At 37.0% G+C, this 20,486-nt stretch overlaps 1 pseudogene and 1 gene segment (V, D, J or C); both read right to left on the bottom strand.

Annotated features, from left to right (window-relative positions):
* LOC105992511 overlaps positions 1 to 20,486 on the bottom strand; it is an 854,274-nt gene that overhangs the window by 570,873 nt on the left and 262,915 nt on the right.
* On the bottom strand, positions 13,390 to 13,722 carry LOC105992446 (annotated as a pseudogene).

Raw genomic sequence — 20,486 nt, forward strand, 5'->3', positions numbered from 1 at the left:
GAGGCTGCAATGCTTGGTAAGAAATGTACGCATTATCCTGCCCATGCAATTGTAACCCCTCTGTACAGTTTGTTCACAAATAAAATAAAATAAAATTAAAAAAAAAAGAAATATGAGTTCTGGCCCTTTGGGACTGGATTCAGATCATCTCCAACACAGGGGAACAATAGTCGAGTAAAGAGTGTTATGATATTGTGATACTTTTATAGGACATGTATGCATATGGTATATAAAACTATTGCATCAATTATATTTTTTTCACTACATTTTCCTGGTTATATGGTAAGGGTATAATTCATTTAATCATTACAACAGTCAGAGGTATGTTATATTTTTGTTTATCAGATGAGAAAACTGAGACCAGAGAAGTTAACTAGTTTTCCCAAGACAGACAAGTTCATCCTTAGATCTGGTCTTGCAGACAGTGTGAACCTTGCAGGAGAGGACAGAAGAGGAGCATGGTGTTATTTGGAATCTTGTTATAAATGCAGAATCTCAGGCCTTAATTGAATTACAATGTGTACTTTAGATCTTCAGATGGCCCACATCCAACTTGTGATCACAGTGGCATGTGAACAGGCCCAGATCATTATATTAATTAATGCAAATAACTATGCATCCAAACTAAGTGGATCAGGAGAGAAGTATAACACTTAGCTAACTTAGCCACTGTTTCTATTATTTTATTTTATTTTTCTGGCAGTACTGGATATGAACTTAGGGCCTCACATTTGCTAGGTAGGCAGCCTACCACCTGAGCCACTCTGCCATCCCTTTTTGTGCTTTCTTTTTTCTTTCTTTCTTTCACTCTCTTTCTTTCTCACCTTCCTTTCTCTCTCTCCCTCCCTCTTTCCCTCCCTCTCTCCTTCTCTCCTTCCTTCCTTCCTTCCTTCCTTCTTTCCTTTCTTTCTTTCTTTCTCTTTCTTTCTTTCTTTCTTTCTTTCTTTCTTTCTTTCTTTCTTTCTTTCTTTCTTTCTTTCTTTCTTTCTTTCTTTTTTTCCTTCTTTCTTTCTGCCAGTTTCCCTGGACTGTGATCTTGCATTGCTTCAATGATAGGTGCCACCACCACACCCAGCCATTTTATGTTCCTAGTTAATTCATCAACCAGATAACTTTCATTGACTCTTTTTTTTATATAGAGTAGCTGCCTCTCTACCAGTTCAACTCCTGAACACATTGCAATGTTGTATACAATAGGTATCAGAAACACTCCACAGTTTACTTCACCTTTATATATTTGTCCATCATTTAAAAATGTAACAGTTTTGATATTTGATACATAATACATTTACTTTAGAAGATAACTTAGAATAATCCTGTGATAGGAATAGGTAAAATTGTTCCCATACAATACAGGAGGAAGCCTATCTTAGCTAAGATCACATAGCAGCTGTAGATAAATCAACTAGACATCAGTTTCCTTTGAAACAGAAATAAAAAAAAAACTCACATAGCTACAGCCATCTGATTTTTGACAAAGTGGCCAAAAATCATACATTTAGAGAAAAGAAAACATCTTCAACATGTAGAAGATTATCCACCTGTAGAAGACTGAAGCCACATCCTGTATATAAAATTCAATTTGAAGTAGATTAAAGATCTTCATTTAAGACCTGAAACTTTGAAATTATTACAAGAAAACATAAAAAAAGAACTAGGAGACACATGTATAGACAGTGAAGTTCTGACTCTAATAGTTCAGAAACTAAGAGCAAGAGTTGATATCATTGACTCATGCCTGTGATCTTAGGCACTTGGTAGGCTGAGAGTCAGAGGACTGAGCATGAGGCCAGTGTGGACAGAAAAGTTTGAGATCCCCTATCTCAAAAATAGGCAGTAAAAATAGGATTGAAGATGTGGCACCAGCCTAGCAAGCATGAGACCCTAAGTTCAAACCTTTGTACTTCCAAAAAAAATATTGACAAATGCTACTGGGCATCCAAGTAATTAAATACCAGAGTAAAAAGACAGACTTAATAGAAGAAAAATCTTTATTGAGTTATAAAAATTAAATACCAACATAACAAATATTCCAATTGATAAATGAGCAAATGCATTGAACAGTGTTCTTAACAAAAGAAAAAAATACAAATGATTGATAAATACCTGAAAAAAGTTCATCATTATCCTTAAAGGAAATGAAAATCAAAATAACATAGATATTCCTTTTCACCCCAGTCAGAAGGACTCTCATCAAGAAAACAAACAACAAATGCTGGCAAGGGCATGGATGGAAAAGGGACCCTTATATTCAGTTAGAATAGTAGCCCTTCTGTTGGCTGGAAGAATTAGTGTAGTCACTATGGAAATTATGGAAATCAATGTGGAAGTTCCTCAAAAAACTAAAAATGGAACTAGTATATGATCCTGCTGTATAACTTCAAGGCCTATACCTAAAAATGTAAGTATGACACAAAGATAATTGTACATCTACGTTTATTGTAGTGCTTTGCACAATAGCTGAGTTATGATGTCCATCAATTGCTGCATAAACAAAATGTACTATGTATACATAATGGAATATTATTCAACCATAAAGAAGAATGAGTTGTTATTTTTAGGAAAATAGATGGAACTTGAGCTCATAATGTTAAGTAAAATAAACAAGACTCAGAAATACAAATATCTAAATCTAAAAAAAGCCATGAATATAAAAGGGGGACCAGAGAAGGGGTGACCTAGTGTCAGGGGAGAGAGGGGGAAAGCAAGCCAATGGGGAGCAAAATATGATCCAAATATATTGGATCAATATGAAAAAGTCATAATAAAACACAGTAATTTGAAAAGAAGGGAAGTGAATATAAGAAAGATTAACAGAGGGGCGGAAAATTAAAACAAGGAAAAATTAAAACTCTTCTCTTTCTGGATCCTCCCAAGGAACCATGAAAAAGCAGAATAGGCAAATGATGAAAATGGACAATGAATGAAATGTGCTTGTTGGTGAACTGGGAACAGAAGATAACACAAAATTGCTCAGCACTACCTTCACTGGTAACGTAAGGTTTAAACCTAAGTGTGTGTGTGTGTGTGTGTGTGTGTGTGAGTGTGTGTATGTAGAATGCTCATATCACATGCTCCATTCATGAAGAAAATAAAGTAATATCCCACTTTTTAGGAGACATAAACAGTAAAGTATGAAAAGCTAGTTTTGTAATCCAGTGTTCAGAATTGAGCGGCCCTGAAGTGAGAGGGCAGAGGTGAGTACTGGCTGGCATGGTTAAAGCAGAGCAAGGGAAGTTCATCACATTATTTACATCCATCACATATTTACTGAATTTTATTGATATTTACTGAATTTTATACACTGGTTTTTGGGATGATTTTTTCCAAATATTAGAAATGTTTAACTCATTGAGTTTGTCTATCTCAAATTACCTGATGGGAGAAGCTTGCTGCTTTGATGATGGGTGCAGAGAGCTGGGGACAGGCCACAGGTGTTGAAGGCTGCTGAGTTACAGAGGCAAGTGGTTGAGGCACTGGCTGATAGACTGGAATCTAGAGGAAGCTTTGACTCCCTACTAATGAAGATGACTCTTTTCCTTTTAGTTAGTATATATTAATTGTAGAAAGGCTTTCATTGTGATGTTTCTACACATGCATGTAATTTACTTTGCTCGGACTCACCTCTGTTATTCTTTTTTATCTTGTCTTCTTCCATTTTGCCATTTAATTGATTTCACTCTGCTGTTTTCATCCATGAATATAATGGCCTTTGATAATATTTATTCCCTCATTACCTATTTTTTCTCTTTCCCCTTTATCGTAGTTTCCTGTTCTTAAAAAAACCCTTTCAAAGTGGAGTTTGGAGGCTTAGTGAAAGGTGGTGGATGAGTGGAAGAGACAAGTGAATGAATACAGTCCTGATACTCAAAATACCTAAGTGAAATGGAAGTGGGAAACTTGATTTGATTGGTGAAGGAAGGGAAATGACCAGGAAGCCCTGTACACATAAATAGACACGTTAAATTGTAACCCTTTGTTCAACCATTTGTAGATTAAAAAGTAAATTTTTAAGCCTCACTTTTATCATATGATCTTTCTGTTACACTCCTGGGCATGTACTAAAAAGAATGTAAATCAGCATACACTAGAGACACCTGCATGCTTTGTTTGTTGTAGCACTACTCATAGTAATCAGACTGGAATCAGCCTACGGGCCTATCAACTGATGAATGGATTAAAAAAACCATATATTTACAATGAGTATTATTAAGCCATAAAGAAAAAAAATGTCATTTGTCCAAAATGGATGGAACTGGAAATGATTTTAAACAAAATAATCCAGACTGAGAAAGAGAAAGATAAATATTGTATGTTTTCACTCATTTATGCAGTATATAATATTACATATTATAAAGTATTTATGGACAAAATATAGTTATGTCTACCTAGTATCTGCATCACTATATATTTGCTTTATCAATATATATATGTATATATACATATAGGTCTATCTATAAAACAAGCTAGCTCTTATCTTCTATCTTTATTCTATCTTAAATACATTATTGACTTGCCTTGAATTCTGCTTGTACTTCAAAGGCACAAAATGATGGAAGTAGAACTTGAATTGATCTTTTCCCTTTGGTACACACAGCTCAAGGGTTCTATTCACTATTGATAAGCAAGAAAGCATAAGATACAAATTTGTGATTCTTACAGAATTCCCAGCCTTGGTAAATTGTACTCACAGGGAACTCTGGATGACTCCAAACCAGTATGAATGTGCCAGGTCTTCTTGGCCTGTTGGAAAAAGTCTTTTACAGCTTTTACAGTGTATTATGCACACTAATGTGATCTGGCCTGAGAATTCTGATCTTCTCTCTTCTGGTCAAACTTCATGCATTCCAAAGCTCCAAACCGCAATGTCCTGTGTTTCCCAATATAGTACTGTGCATGTAATTGTCAAGACCATCTCACAAAATCCACTCTATGCCTGATACTCACCCATACAAACCAGTTGAACTATAGTACAAATGAGGCTTAAGAGTAGAAAAAAATACAAGCGCAACTCTCTTGGGGAGATTCATAAATGTTGAAAATATGATCCAATGTGCAGAGACAATGCAATTATTAAGTGTAGAAAGGTTTTGAACTGCAAGCCTGGAACCCTTCCTATTCATCAAACAACTTCCCACGCGAGTTTCACTGATTATTCAAGAGTGGCTAAGAAAAAGATGACCTGATTCTTACTGCCCATCCATTTGTTCTTGGCAAAGCTAGCATCTCTTAATTTCTTATCAAAATCCCTCTTCCATCTCTGCTACTTCCATAGACCCCATTCCTGACTGAATTTGGGTTTTATAAAAGAAGCCCAGAGACCTTGTTCTCCTTTCTCCCCTTTTCTCTGCTGAGCATTGACCCCAGGGACTCATATATGATCACTGTGCTTAACCTATAGTACTCTTCTGTTTTAATGGATATTGCTGCTTACAGGTGAAGCACAAAGATATCACCTGCTTGAATGTAGAAGTGAGAAAGAAAGAGAAACAGAAAGAGAAATAAAATATAAAATAATATAGTAAAATAATGTAAAATATGTATATATGGAAACATCTATAAACATATACAAATATAAAAGCATCCATATATTATCCCATTATATTAAATTTTAATGTTTTTGGAAAGCAGTAATATTTTATATAAATTTTCTTTATACATATTTACATTTTTTTGGTCGATCCTGGGGCCTGAACTCTGGGCCTGGGCGCTGTCCCTGAGTTCTTCAGCTCAAGGCTAGCACTCTACCACTTGAGCCTCAGCACCACATCTGGCTTTTTTGTGCTTATGTGGTGCTGAGGAATTGAACCCAGGGCCTCATGAATGCAAGACAAGCACTCTACCACTGAGCCACCTTCCCAGCCCCATATTTACATTTTTACTTTAAATTATATTCTGTTTTTCTCTTTGCTATTTTCTTTTTTGTAATAATGGGTATTGAACTCAGAGCTTCACTCCCAGGCCTTTTATGAGTTTTTGTTTGTTTGTTTGTTTTTGGTCTGTCTTGGGGCTTGAACTCTGGGCCTGAAATCTGTCCCTCAGCTCTTCAGCTCAAGTTTAGCGCTCTACCACTTGAGCCACAGTGTCACTTCTGGTTTTCTGGTGGTTTATTGGTGATAAGGCTCTCACAGACTTTCCTGCCTGGGCTGGCTTTGAACCATGATCCTCAGATCTCAGCCTCCTTAGTAGCTAGGATTACAGGTGTGAGTCACCTGCTCCTAGCCTGGTTATTTTGTTTTTAAGATAGAGATTTATACTTGCTCATCCTTCCTCCCTTCATTCCTGTGCATTCCTCCTTTGCCCAGGAAGGCTGTGCAAATCTAGTCATGATATTCAATATACATTATGTAAAAAAGAAACTGTGTAACTTGAAAGTAGTGTGGGAAAGGGAAAATGGGAGAACAAGATAAGGAGTGATATTGACCAAGACACATTGTACTCATAACCCACCCTTTTGTAAACTGCTTACTAATAACATTGAAAAATAGACTTTGATTAAGAAAAAAAGGTAGAGGTCTAGCTAACTTTATCTGGGTGGCCTCAAACTCTTGATCCTCCAGACTCTACCTTCCAGGTAGCTCTCATTACAGGTGTTACCACCATGCCAACCTTCTCTTAGTTTTAATCAGTTACTTCAATAACACAGTGGTTCATCTAATTTTCTTCATGAACCAGGTATTAAAGTGCATTCTGTAATACTATTTCTTGTTTTCATGTTATCAATATCATTTTCATGCTTTCCTTAGATTAGTTTTGTTTTTACTCTAACTTCTTGGACTGCATGCTTACTTAACATTTTGTGGGTTTTAAAAATAGATAATGAAAGTGATGACTAAAAGGGAGATTTTAATATCATTATCCTTATGACTATTAGCTGCTCCCTAAACCAAGCAAGCATGTTCTCAATGGGCTTTTTCTTTCTTTCTTTCTTTCTTTCTTTCTTTCTTTCTTTCTTTCTTTCTTTCTTTCTTTCTTTCTTTCTTTCTTTCCTTCCTTCCTTCCTTCTTTCCTTCCTTGGATTTATTTTAGGACAACTAGATGAAGTAGGCAGAAATAGAACCAAGAAACATTTACTGCTCCTCATGCAGGATATGGGAGTTAAAGTCTTCCTGGTGGGCTTTCTTGTCAAGGAGAGAGTAAGCCTTATGCCCTTGGGATATGTTTTTCTATTTTCTTCCACTGCCTTCCCATGCTGTTATGCCTTTTCTTGCATGGATATATAAAGCAGGAACAGCCCTATCTGTCACTTTCTATAAGTCTCACGACATAGTTATATATAGCAGCATCTCTCTGGTTGACCCTGGGCAGGCTCAGCTAGCTGGACATTTTGTCTGGAACAATCGTCTAGCTGTACATATCATTTGTCACAAACCATTAAATCCTTCAGAAAAGTCCCTTTTTAGGAGGGAAGTGATCTATCACAGATTGTGCTTTTGTTTGCTGTGGAGCTGTAGCTATAAGATCCTAGGTCACTGCTGTGAATGATTGGGAGATTGAAGGGCTGACTCCAAGAAGAGGGGAGCCATGGCAAAGTAACAACAGAGCTTCAGCACTGGTCCCCAGGAAGAGAGCACAGTTTGGGCCTGGCTTGCTCCTCTTCCCAGAATGGGGAGTTCTAGGGAGAACCCCTAGAATGGGATTCTGGGGATTGTCTCTGATAGATATATGATTTCAGATTCAAACTAGCTTAAAGTATGACAGGGAGTAGAGAGATGGTAAAGTAAGAAGGGCTTTAGGGGAGTTTTGATTCAATATAAGACATGCTTTGAGGAGTTACTTACTGAGGCATTTGGGAAAAACAGGTATTTCTCAGGGTCTCCAATGCCCTAAACCTTTTGGCTTAGAAGCTTTTTTTTTTTATCAGTATCTGCAGTTGTAGAGCTCAGGCACAGAAATATGGTGTGATAGGCATTCAATCTCTGTTAATTTTTTTTTGTTGGATACATCTTAACTCAGCTCTAATCTCATTCTGACTGTTGCTTCTAAAACAGTTCTACAGAATTCTTTCTGGCCTGACCCCATCAGTCTGTTTGTGGTGATATATGGTACCCATCCTCTTTCCCCTAATTCCCATATTAAGTTCTTCCAAGAAAGAGCTTGCTGCTACAGAAGTGACAGTGGGAGAGAGAAGAGTCGTAAGAAGTTGTTAGAGACTGAAGTTTTAATGGAAGGAAGTTCACTGAGTACACATTTCACCTCTACTAAATTACCAGTGTCACTGACACTTATATAGATTCTCACTTGCTGAATAATGGAAACATCCTTCTAACTATCTTCTCTCTTACCAATTGGCTTGAATAATAGTCTTGAGAATAAAGGGGAAGCTTTCCACCGAGTTGGTGTAGCAGCCAAAGGGAAGATGTGACCACAGTTAATACTTGGGCATGGGTCAGGACAGAAGATAGATGATGCACTCTTTTGTCACTACAAGGAGACATATCTGTAAAAAACATGGCATTTATAATCCTGCAGAAAGAACTGGACCAAACTGCCACAAATTAATGGCAAGTTAGATAATGCTATGACAAGTTTTTTCTCTATCAGATCTATAGACCCAGCAGCTTTCGCCAACATCAGTGTATCCATCTCTTGATATGTATCTAAAGAAATGACATGTGTTCTATGGCTTTAAAGTACTTCCTGCTCTCTTTTCCCCTTGTCCTTTCCTTTATTCTGCCCATCCTTTTTTCCTAATATATGTATAAGAGAAAGAATACATTAGTGATTAATTAAAAAACACAGGGCTTACTACTTTTATGGGCATAGTTTATACACAGCTTTCTTTATCTAAAGACATTTAGTTATAAAAATTTAAGCTGTCTACAATATGCTAGAGTATGAGGATCTAGGCAATGGAGAGATATATTCTTATCATTGGAAATAACTTCTAATGGCATGGATATGAGGATGATTTCCAGCATATGAGTACAACAGATTTAAACTGTTGATAACTTCCTATTACAATTCAATTAATAGCACAAATGAGAGTTGGACAAATATAAACATGCTCTTTTAGATTATTTGCATTTCTTTATTTGAAATAAATTATTTCTGCTTTTTTCTCATTATAATAAAAGCATATGTTAAAAACTTTTGCATAATAATGCTACATAATACAATATATAACTAGAGAAGAATGTATGCCAAAGAAGTTGAAAAGGATCAAAAAATTATAAATTACCTGAACTGGTTAAACTAAATATTGTCTATTGGAATTTTTAAGAAATGATTATGATAAAGCCCTTTTTCTTTTTTTAATGTAAATATTTACCATTTTCTTCTAAGCACTAACTTTACGTACTTTGTTTTTGTTGAGTGGAGTGTTCCCTAAACACCATCAATTGGTTATAATATTGAGTAAATCTAAGATGTTTTCATAGATTTTCTGACTCATAACTATTCTTTAATAAGAAACAAAGTTTACAGTGTCAACATGTAACAGTGGTTTTGTTTTTAATCTATTTTGCTTTTGGTTCTAACTGTCTGTAATATTTTGGAGCCTTGTTGTTATGTGCATAGACATTTTTTTTGGTGCCAGTCCTGGGTTTTGAACTCAGGACCTGTGCACTGTGCCTGAGATTTTATTTTGTTTAAGGATAGCACTCTACCATTTGAGCCACAGCTCTACTTCCCATTTTCTGGTGATTATTTGGAGATAACAGTCTCAAGGACTTTCCTGCTTAGGCTGGCCTTGAACTGTGATCCTCAGATCTTAGCCTCCTGAGTACCTAGAATTACCAGCAGGAGCCACCAACACTAGTATATTTTTATAATTATATCATATTCATGTTTATTTCTGTAGTATTTCTTTTTCTGAAGTTTAATTTGTTGGATATTAATACATAGTTCCTTCAATATTGTTTTTTCATGGATTTTTTTCATTTTAACTTTTAATCTATTTCATAAGCAGTACACTGTTGGATTATTTTAATAAATTATACTGATACTGTCTTAAATTGCATGTTTAGGAAATTTATATTTGTTATAATTATTAATATGCAAAATTTAGTTTATTATCAGTCTTCTGTTTGTGCCCTTTGATTTTATTTCTGTTAAATTAAATTTGTGCATTTTCTTTTACTTCAAGGAGCATGTGGCATAGATTTTTATATAATTAAATAACTGTTTAATAAAATTATAAAGCAAGCAGTGATTTTCCTTTAATTGCAAATAACTTAGTCATTTTATTATACAAAACTAGTGTTTTATATTTATTTTTCAGATACTGGCACAAAAATAATTAATGAAATGTTCGAAACTTTTCTTTCTTTTCCAAAGATTATTTTATTCAGTCATATTAAACCTGTCTCACCAGCTCCAATCCAAGCAAGTGTGAGAACCTGAATTCAAACCAGCGGTACTGTCAAATTTTTCTGCGAAAGGGTAATATAGAAAATATGAAGTCAATAATGAGAATTTTTTCTGAAGAGAAAATAAGAATGGTCAATAGACCCATGAAGAAATGCTCAACTTTTCTAGCCATAAAAGAAATGCAAATCAAAACAACATTGAGCTACCACCTCACCCCAGTTAGAATGGTTATAATCAAGAAATCTAATAACAACAGATGCTGGAGGGGATGTGGCCAAAAGGGAACCTTCCTGCATTGTTGGTGGGAGTGTAAACTTGTTCAACCACTTCGGAAAGCAGTATGGAGGTTCTTCAAAAGATGCCACATAGAGCTCCCCTACGACCTAGCAATGCCACTTGTGGGCATTTACCTGAATGATCTCAAACAAGTCTATACTAAAGCTACCAGCACAACTATGTTTATCGCATCATTATTCATCATAGCTAAGATATGGAACCAACCCAGATGCCCCTCAGTAGATGAATAGATCAAGAAAGTGATACGTGTGTGTGTGTGTGTGTGTGTGTGTGTTTGTGAATTCTATGCCTCCATCAGAAAGAATGACATTGCCCCATTTGTTAGGAAATGGAAAAATTTGGAAAAAGAAATTAAGTGAAGTAAGCCAGGCCCAAAGAAACATAGGCTCCATGGTTTCCCTTATTTGCAATAACTAATATAAGTCTAGGACAAGCTAAAAGCTATGTACACATGACCATATAAGATGATGTTAAGTGAAATGAACCCCAAGATAAGGAGACAACTCTTTTCTTTCTTTCTTTCTTTCTTTCTTTCTTTCTTTCTTTCTTTCTTTCTTCTTTCTTCTTTCTTTCTTTCCTTCCTTCCTTCCTTCCTTCCTTCTTTCTCTCCTCCACCTTCCTTCCTTCCTTCCTTCCTTCCTTCCTTCCTTCCTTCCTTCCTTCCATTTTCTTTTTCATAGTCAGACATGCTCCCATTCATCAGTAAGAGACTTTACTAAGCACAGGTCAGGCCATGCCCTGCAATCACAGAAGGTGCCTTGTCTCAGGAGGTTAGTGCTGGGCCACCATTGCAGCCTCAGTCACTGTGTCTCTCAAGGCACAGAAGTACTCAGCTGTGTCACTCCATTGTATTGAGGCTTTCTTCAGATGGAAGGAGGTTTCACTCTTCTTAAACTCAGCCTCAAAGCCTTTGATGCCTTTAACCACAGTTTTCCCTGGTTCATATTTGAGGAGAAACTGGAGGCCTTGGTTGGGGTACTGGACATACCAGAAAAGATAAGGTGTTCCACCATAGGAATAGTTGCATCTTAACTCCAAAGGGGCTCTTTCAGAGACAGTGACATGGCTGTCGAGCTGGGTCACAGACTGAGCTCCACTTCCTCCTGCAAAATCAACATTGTGTCCATGAGACCAGGCCAAACATACCAGTGATGTTCAGCTTCTGACTGGACCAGCATTACTTCTGTGGAGGTAGAAACAAGGAGCACACCACTTACTCAGCATGAAGGGCACTCCAAGCAGCAGAAGGGCTACTGAGACCATAGCTAGATGGTGAGGAGGCTAAGCTTTCTGAAATGTATGGAGAAGGAATCTGTCTGAGAACGCTGTGTACTCGTGATGGGGAAAGTCTGGTAGTCACTGGTTTCCTGTTTCAAAAAGCCCTAGGAAATGCTGTGAGATGCTTTCTTGGCAATGCAACTCCAAGTGTAAGGTGAAGAAGCATAAAACCTGTCAGCAGACATTTCCAGTCTGTGCAATATCGCCCCCTAGAGTCAAAGTTACAAACTGAGTCAAGGTTTTTGTGGTCTGTTTTCTTAGCAGTGTTACTAATGCTGGTGAGGGAGTTTTCAGTGGTCAGTTTATTAGGAGGCTATCTTAATCTTATGGACTAAATGACATTATTGAATCCCGCTAAATGAAAGTATTGTCATCCTCATTTTACAAGTGAACAAACTTAGTATGGAAGAGAAGTTTCAGTTTGCCCAAGATTATACAAAGCAACAGAACTGCAGTTTGTCTATTAATATGTCAAGAATCCATGTTATTAACTAGTGATAATTACTGCATATTTCTCATTGTGGGTCTCAAGAGAGATATTGTCCTTACTTAACAGATGAGAAACCAAGTCTTTATGACATGAAATAATTTACCCAAGTACAGATGAAGATTGCATCTAACTCTTTTCTATTCCAAGATCAGCCCACTGTGTGATCTTGATATAGTAGGAGTAGATGCAATTTCACAAAAACAAAGGCTCTGAGCAAAACTCAGAAGAGAATAAGGTCTAGAGAAAATCCTCAAGGAGCCTTAAGACTGGAGGCATGAAGAGCAGAAAAAATACCAAAGAGAGCTCACAAGTAGATTCAGTAATATGACTGTGGTTTCATGAAAGGTGGGTTTACTGTATTCCTTTCAGTTAGTGATGGAGCTACAATTACTACATGAATTTTTCTGCACCAATGCAAAAGTTTAATTCAGATAAAAGTAGCATGTGGTTGTTGGAGAATATGGAGAAAGAAGGGCCAGATTAGGGAATATAAGAGGTAATGGAATGAGGGAATTAGGGCCAGATTAGGGAATATAGGAGGTAAGGGAATTAGGAAATTGGGGCCAGATTAGGGAATATAGGAGGTAAGGTCCCCAGTCTCCTCTCTTTGCTAGCTTGGCCTTTTAGTGTGTTATCTAGCCTCTAGAAAGAACTGTGGATACCTCCCTTGGGGACAGCATAGGTGACCAAAAGAGGATGGAGTAGATTAAGCCACAGCTCACTCTTCCCTTCCCTTTTAACCTATGAAGGTACATATTCAACTATTCCTTTGCTAGCTAGTCACAAATACCAGCTCTGTTACAAAAGTCTGGTTAATGGCATGACAAGCAGCTTTCTCCACATCCCAGGTCCCTGGAGTCAGTGAAACTGGTATTTGGACTTCTTTCCTACAAGGACCTTGGATCTGCCTACACCACTTAAGAGTACTCACTGGCTTCTAATACAACTTCCACATAAAACATTAAATAGTATGTGAGTGCAGGGGCCAGGAGCTCCTTGGGGTTTGGAAATTGTTAGATGAAATAATTTTCCTTTACTCTGCTCTTCGCTGAGGCAATCTCCATCTGGAGGATAGTGTTAGGCTCACCTTCCACAGGTTCATAAGTCATGTAGCTGCCTTTGTTCTTGTACAGGTAAAAGCAGATCAATATCACCACAGAGAGTAAGGTGAGGAAGACCACAATGATAACATCTGCATGAGTGCTGCTCTGGCTTCCTCAGTTTCTGGGGACAAATTCTCAGTAGCCTGAAGCGTTGGGGATGGTCATCAGCTCTTCTCTAGGAGAAGGCATGGTCAGAAGGCTGGTCCTTGCTGCCAGGAAGTCATCACCTGGAGGAAGGGGCATATGGGCAGATCTTTCTAATCTGACAGGCCACGGTGCAGGTGGGGGGAGAGGGAAGGCATGATTTTTAACCTATTTTTAATAAATTGCATCATCCTGATTATCTATCTATCTATCTATCTATCTATCTATCTATCTATCTATCTATCTATCTATCTATCTATCTAGTGCTGGTAGTAGGCCTTGCACCCAGCTTAGGAGCCATCCTTCAGCTTTTTCACTCAAGGCTGGCACTCTACCACTAAGTCACAGCTCTATTTCTAGCTTTTTGGTTAATTGGAGATAACAGTTTCATGGACTTCCCAGACTAATCTGGCTATGAGCTGTGATCCTCAGTTATCAGACTCTTGAGTAGCTAGGATTACAGGCATGAGCCACCAGCTTACTGTTCACTATGGCTTATTAAAAATGATTTTCATATTACAAATAATTATTTGCTGATGCTGAGTGTCAGAGCAGCAGCAGTCATGGGTCTGGTGTAATGCCAGCTGCCTGATGAGCACAGTCAAGGAGCAGTGGTAGGTGGCTTAATATTTGGGCTGGGATACTTTAATATCCATGAGCTATAAGCCTCCTTAGTATTGAGATTGACTCTCAAATTTATTTTTTTAGTCAACATTTGAAATCATTACTAACAAGATGTTGGGGCTACTTGTAGGATTTCATTTTTACTAGTGCAGGCTATAAAAAACAAAGGTGAAATTCAGTGATCCAGGACTCAATTTCTTATTTATTTGTTTGTTTTTTATTTCTGGTACTGGGCATTTGAACTCAGGGCTTTTGTTTGGTCTATTCACTCAAGACTATTGCTTTACCACTTGAGCTACACTCCCACTTCTGGATTCTTGCTGGTTAATTGGAGAGTACTGTAGATAAAGTTTCCTACATGGGCTGGCTTCAAACTGTGATCTTCAGATCTCATCCTCCTGAGTAGGAAGGATTATAGGCATGAACCATAGATAACTGGTACATTTCACATTTTATATACCACCTATTTCTGTTTAGAAATAAGTTCAGAGATGACATAGAAATTAATGTCTCTTCAAAGTATGTGTTTTCTTTGTTCACTATCCCCAATATACTCTAGAGATTTTATTTCTTGATATATGTACACAGCCCTACAACCATGAAGACTTTGAAATATGTTTGCAACATAAAGGATTAGATGCATGCCCTGGGAGAGAAAACAGTTCATTTAAAAAAGTTATTCTACCATTATATTTTGATTTTACCTCTTAGATGAGGAGGCATTGTTCTAAGCAGGGAAGACCCAGAAGTTGAAGGGATAGGTAAAGGGCTAGAGAATAGCTGGAGAAGCAAAACATAGGTTTCAATAAATAAGATAATTTTAGGTAAAGAGAATTGAATACTACACTGAGATGGATAGTCATGGTAAGGACAACTGTGGAGAGAAGGCTCTACAGTGATATTTACTCTGCAACAGGAGTTAAGGAATTTAGCCTCTAGCAAGTTCAATAACATTTTCTGCAAATAACAGATCTCTGTTGAATACTGATTTAAGCATTGGCAACCATTGTCTATTTTACTTTGCATAGTAACCATATGTGGTAGATTCCTTTAATGCTGATATTGTAGGAATGAGGAACTCCTTCCATAAATTATTAGGTAATCTGAACAAGATAACTCAAATAATGAGTGCTAGATATGGGAAACCAACCCAACCCAGAATATAGTCTCAAGCACTTTTTAATTTTTAATTTTACTATTTCTTAGACTCCACTTTGTTTTTGTTGCTAATGATACAATACTATCGACTGGGAAAGTTATGAAGAAAAGAAAGCTTGAGGTGGCACATAGCAAGAGATAGACAGTGTCTCTATCTTTATCTTCTGGTTTCTTTCCCTCTTCTTATAAAGCCAGCAGTATTATTCTAATCCTTGGGGCTGTACCCTGATGACTCTCCAATCCAAATCACCTGTCAGAAGTCTTACCTCTTAATATCAAAGAGTTTCCATAATATTAGGTCACAAAGGATATTAAGTGCCAACATTAGTATTTCAGGGGGCAAATCATATCCAAACCATAGTCCTCCCTAAAGGAAGATATTACTCACCTGGAAGAGTTCAAATAGAATAAAATGAGAGCACATACGTAAATCATCTACTGCAATAACTTGTATCTTAGGCCCTCAAGCAAATCTACTTAATGTAGGAAATACTGGTGCCTGGGAGTCACACTCTGAAACTTTAATGAAGCCTTATGCACAAGATAAAGCTCACAATATTTTTCTGAGGTATATTTTGAAAACTATTTAGCATAGTAGATTGTCATAAATGTTCTTTCTATCGTATTTCTTACTGTTCATGAGAAATAGGGCAGTGCTGTGATATTTCAGAAGATTGGAAGGCTTTCTTATGAGATGTTCCTACAATGACTTATTTTTCTCTGGCAGTGACTATTGCTCCCACATCTCATATAGTTTTATAATCTACTAAAGTGCAGAACAGTAGATACAATTTCACATAGCAGAGAAAAGCTCCTACCACGTGTAACACGGTCAAACATTATTTCTGGGTATCCGACTGTCTTCTAGCCCAACTCATCCCGTGTGTGCCATCTGTTATTTTTAGATCAGTTGCCGTCACATCTAGGAAGGGAATAGATCAGTCCTCCTGAATCCTCTCTGGCATTATTACTGTTATAGGCGCTTTATTGACATTGGTTCACAAATGGTAATTCCTGTTGTGACAAGGCTTTGACACAATTTAACTTGTGACCACTAGAGGGCTGCAGGGAAGCCAGCATAAATGCCACAAAATATTTTAGACAGACACCAGATGGCAGTACTTCAGGTAAGAATTGTTTCCTATCTCCACAGGTAGCACTTGATTCTCAAGGAAAGAAAGCAAGATTTAGACAGTGTTCAGAAGCTAGTGGCATTTAAAGAAAGATGTAAGGGAAGTGCAGAGTACACTATGCACATCTGAAGGGAGAACATTATAGACGTAAGGCAAAGGCCAGGAAAAAAGATTCTCAAATGGAAACATGCTCTGAGTGTTTCAGTAATCACCTTTTCTTGAATTTCACAGCACTCTATTACATAAAAGTTGAGCTGAACATTCAGAACTGTTAACTGGTTAGCTGATGATTTTCTAATCTATTGCTCCTTGGGCAATATGTACCTAGCTTTGGAATATTTTTCTGTAGCTGCCTTTAGGATCTAGTTGACACTGTAACATCACCAGCATAGAGACATCTGCTACCGTCCCTGGTCACTTGCTTCTCCATAGCCCAAACTCTGCTCCTTAGATGTCCTTTCAGATACCATGATCTGCTTACAATAAAAGTCAGATGGGGAGAAGAGATATTAATGGAAAATTGACATAAATCGCTGTGAAAGTACATATGAAGGAGCGACTATCAAGGTTGTCAGGGAAGGCTCTATTAAGTTTCTGGCACTTGCTGAATTTCAAAGTATAGGAACTGGTGAGGTGAGACAGGAGAAGCACATACTAGGCAGAGGAACAAAGCTGCAGGTACAAACCTCAGGTGTAAACTTGAGGGTATGACTATACAGGGAGTCATCAGAATATAGGTGAGAGACAGGGTTGTAACAGGAGATGAGACTGAAAATGTAGTTAAGGCATTATTTGATTTAGCCTGGTTTACCTTGTTGGAAAGTTGAATTTTATGCTTTAGACAACACCACTAGAAGCTTTTAGGGAATGGACTAAAATTTATCTTTTCTTTTTTTCTTATTATACTTTTAGAAATTGTAAAATATAACTTACCTATGAAAGAATCAATATAGAACATATTGTTAAAAAAAGGAAAATTAGTTACTATCTTGCCCATGTAATTGTAACCCCTCTGTATGGTATTTTCACAATAAAAAAGGAAAATTAGAGATGTTTAATATTAGAGAAAGTTATGTTTCATTTCCAAAATATTAAAATGAGAATGATTTAAAAATCCTTTTTCCTAGGAATTTTATGTCTAAATTATATAATAATTGTAAAATCTTTAATATGTTATCTCACATATAGTAAGCTAAATAAGTATTGCTAATTTTTTTCTTAATAAAACCTATATTTACTTTATTTTTTAAATTTAATTTTATTGCCAAGGTAAAGCACAGAGGGGTTACAGTTACATTTTTCTCCCACTTTCCCTCTCTTCCCAGCCCCTGTCCCCCCAGTTGTAAAGTTCCTTTCCAACATATTGTGAGTATTGCTTTTGCATTGGTTTGCCCTTTGTCCCTTTTCTCACCAATTTGTTGTTCTCCTTCCCTTCTCCAAATAGGATAACCATATATACAAGACACAGGGTCCCCCCCCCAAAAAAAACAATGACAACAGGGGATACACCAAAGGGGAAAAAAGGAAAGAGAAAAGAAATAACTTCACACAGTACATTATAAACAACAACAACAAAGAAAAACCTCTTGTTTCCATATCTTGGAGTTAATTTCAATTAGCATCATCTCATAACCTACATTAGCATCATTTTATAGCCTACATTTACTTTAATGTCCAGGTCCATATTGCCTTTTTCTTTTTCTCTCCACAAAGACTTAATGATGGAAAGTTCTAGAAAGCTTACTCAAACATTCCTCCTTGTAGGTGATCTATTCCTTAACCTTCTTAGGTAATTTCCTCCTGACTACATTAATATACTCAAGGCACTGTGAAGATTTGGAGGAAACTCTCAAATGTGGTTTAATTTTCATTATCTTAATCAATAGTGTATTAAGTACTTCCATGCAAGCTTATCAAAAATTGGATATTATAGTTCTATAGCAACTAAATTTGTGTCATGCTAGTGTTTATTGGTTTGTATGAGCTTTTTGTAATGTTGTTCACAGCATTGAATATTCACAGCATTGTGGTCTGTGCATTGACTTGCCAGATTCTCTCTTTTTTGTCCTGGTAGTTGAGCTTTGAACTCAGAGAACTCTATAACTTGTGTTTTGATTAGGGTCTCAGCGTTTTGGCTTGGCCCAGCCTCAGACAGTGGTCTCCCTCCTAGCCTACTTATTTAGCTAGACTTAAAAGCCCATATCACGTGCCCAGCCCAGATTGTCGTCCCACTTTTGTATAAAAGTAATAGGAAATTTTATTAGGAAAGAAATGTGTGAAGGAAAGGGATTATGTGCAGGAGCACAGGTATTGACTTAGGTTAATTGCTCTGGTCTTAATAGTGATTTTTAAATAGAAAAATTCAAAATATATTTCACAGCTACAGGAAAATAGCTTGAAAGATTTTCTTTTAAAACTTTAGTAATACTTTTTTGTAAAAATAATTTTCTCATTGGCTCCCATTGCTTCAAATGATAAAGCAGGAACCATTCTTAATGACACATCCCAGAACAATGCTCTCTCTTTCTAGTTCTCTTTTTCTCTCTTTCTGTGTGTCTATGTGCCTGAGTTTTTCTTGAAGGATGCAGTTAAATACCCACACATAGATTTTCCTGATATGTTTGTGGTGCTTCTCTTATAACCACAATAGCGTACTTGAGGAATTTCTCATTCCATTTTATGGAATCTAATATAGTATATGTCTGAACTAGGAACATTTTGTTGTTGTTGGTTGCGGGTCTTGAACTCTGGGCTTGTTCACTGTCCTTGCATTCTTCAGCTCAAGGTCAGTGCTCTACCACTTGAGCCACAGTGCCACTTCTGGTTTTCTAGTGGTTTATTGGAGATAAGAGTCTCACAGACTTTTGTGCCCGGCTGGCTTTGAACCACAATCCTCAGACCTCAGCCTCCTGAATAGTTAGGATTACAGGTGTGAGCCACTGGTGCCCAGCACTTTGTTTTTTGATGAACAAAACTAATATAAAAAGCAAGGAGTTTTTTCTGATTTATCAATGTCAAAAATAATAGAAGACCTTTTAAATTTTAATTGAGCAAACCTAAAAAAAATTTTTTTTGGTGGTAGTAGAATTTGAATGCAGAATGCCCATTTGCTAGGCAAGCTCCTATTCCTAGGAGCTTGTTGACACAAAATCCAGTGTAAGACTGAGTGGAGACTTCAAACTGAAATATGCTTAAACACTGGCTTCAATCATAAAACTATTCATAGAAACAATAGTTATATTAGGTATGAAATTTCCAGCTGATAGTGTATTTATGTGGATATTGCCATGATTTACTCTCCTTCCATCTGCCTGCTTCTAGACTCATAGATGTGCTAATGGACGCTAATCTTATACCTTGGTGCATGTTGGTTGAGCTTCAAGGTGTCTATGGGAGAGTATGGCTCAGTTACCAGAGCAACTCATGTACAGATGTGTACATGAGTTGGAGGAATCCTTGCACTATATTATCCAAAGACACAATCCTTGTCTTACCTTTTTTTTTTGAAGGTTAACTGTTGTTAAAGGAGCATCTGTGGACATCAAGGGGATAGCATGGTTGATTTACATTTTCTAACTTAATGATCTGGAACTATTTCCAAGATTGCTTCCCTGTATTGGTTGGATAAGTTTGGATAGACCATGAGAGAACTTGTGCAGGATTTGCAAGGTGTGTGTGGTGCAGCAGTATGTTACTGTGTTTGCTCTGTAGGTGTAGGCTCTGGGACAGCACACACATGTTAACACGGATATGCCAGGTCATTTTTTTTTTGCAGTAGTGAAGACTGAAATAAAGTCTAGTGATACCAACCAAGAGCTCCATTACAGAGCTACATGCCCAGCCTGATAGCTATTCTTCTTCTTCTTCTTCTTCTTCTTCTTCTTCTTCTTCTTCTTCTTCTTCTTCTTCTTCTTCTTCTTCTTCTTCTTCTTCTTCTTCTTCTTCTTC

This window comes from Dipodomys ordii, unplaced genomic scaffold, assembly GCF_000151885.1.
Source record: "Dipodomys ordii isolate 6190 unplaced genomic scaffold, Dord_2.0 Scaffold84, whole genome shotgun sequence".
Classification (NCBI taxonomy): Eukaryota; Metazoa; Chordata; class Mammalia; order Rodentia; family Heteromyidae; genus Dipodomys; species Dipodomys ordii.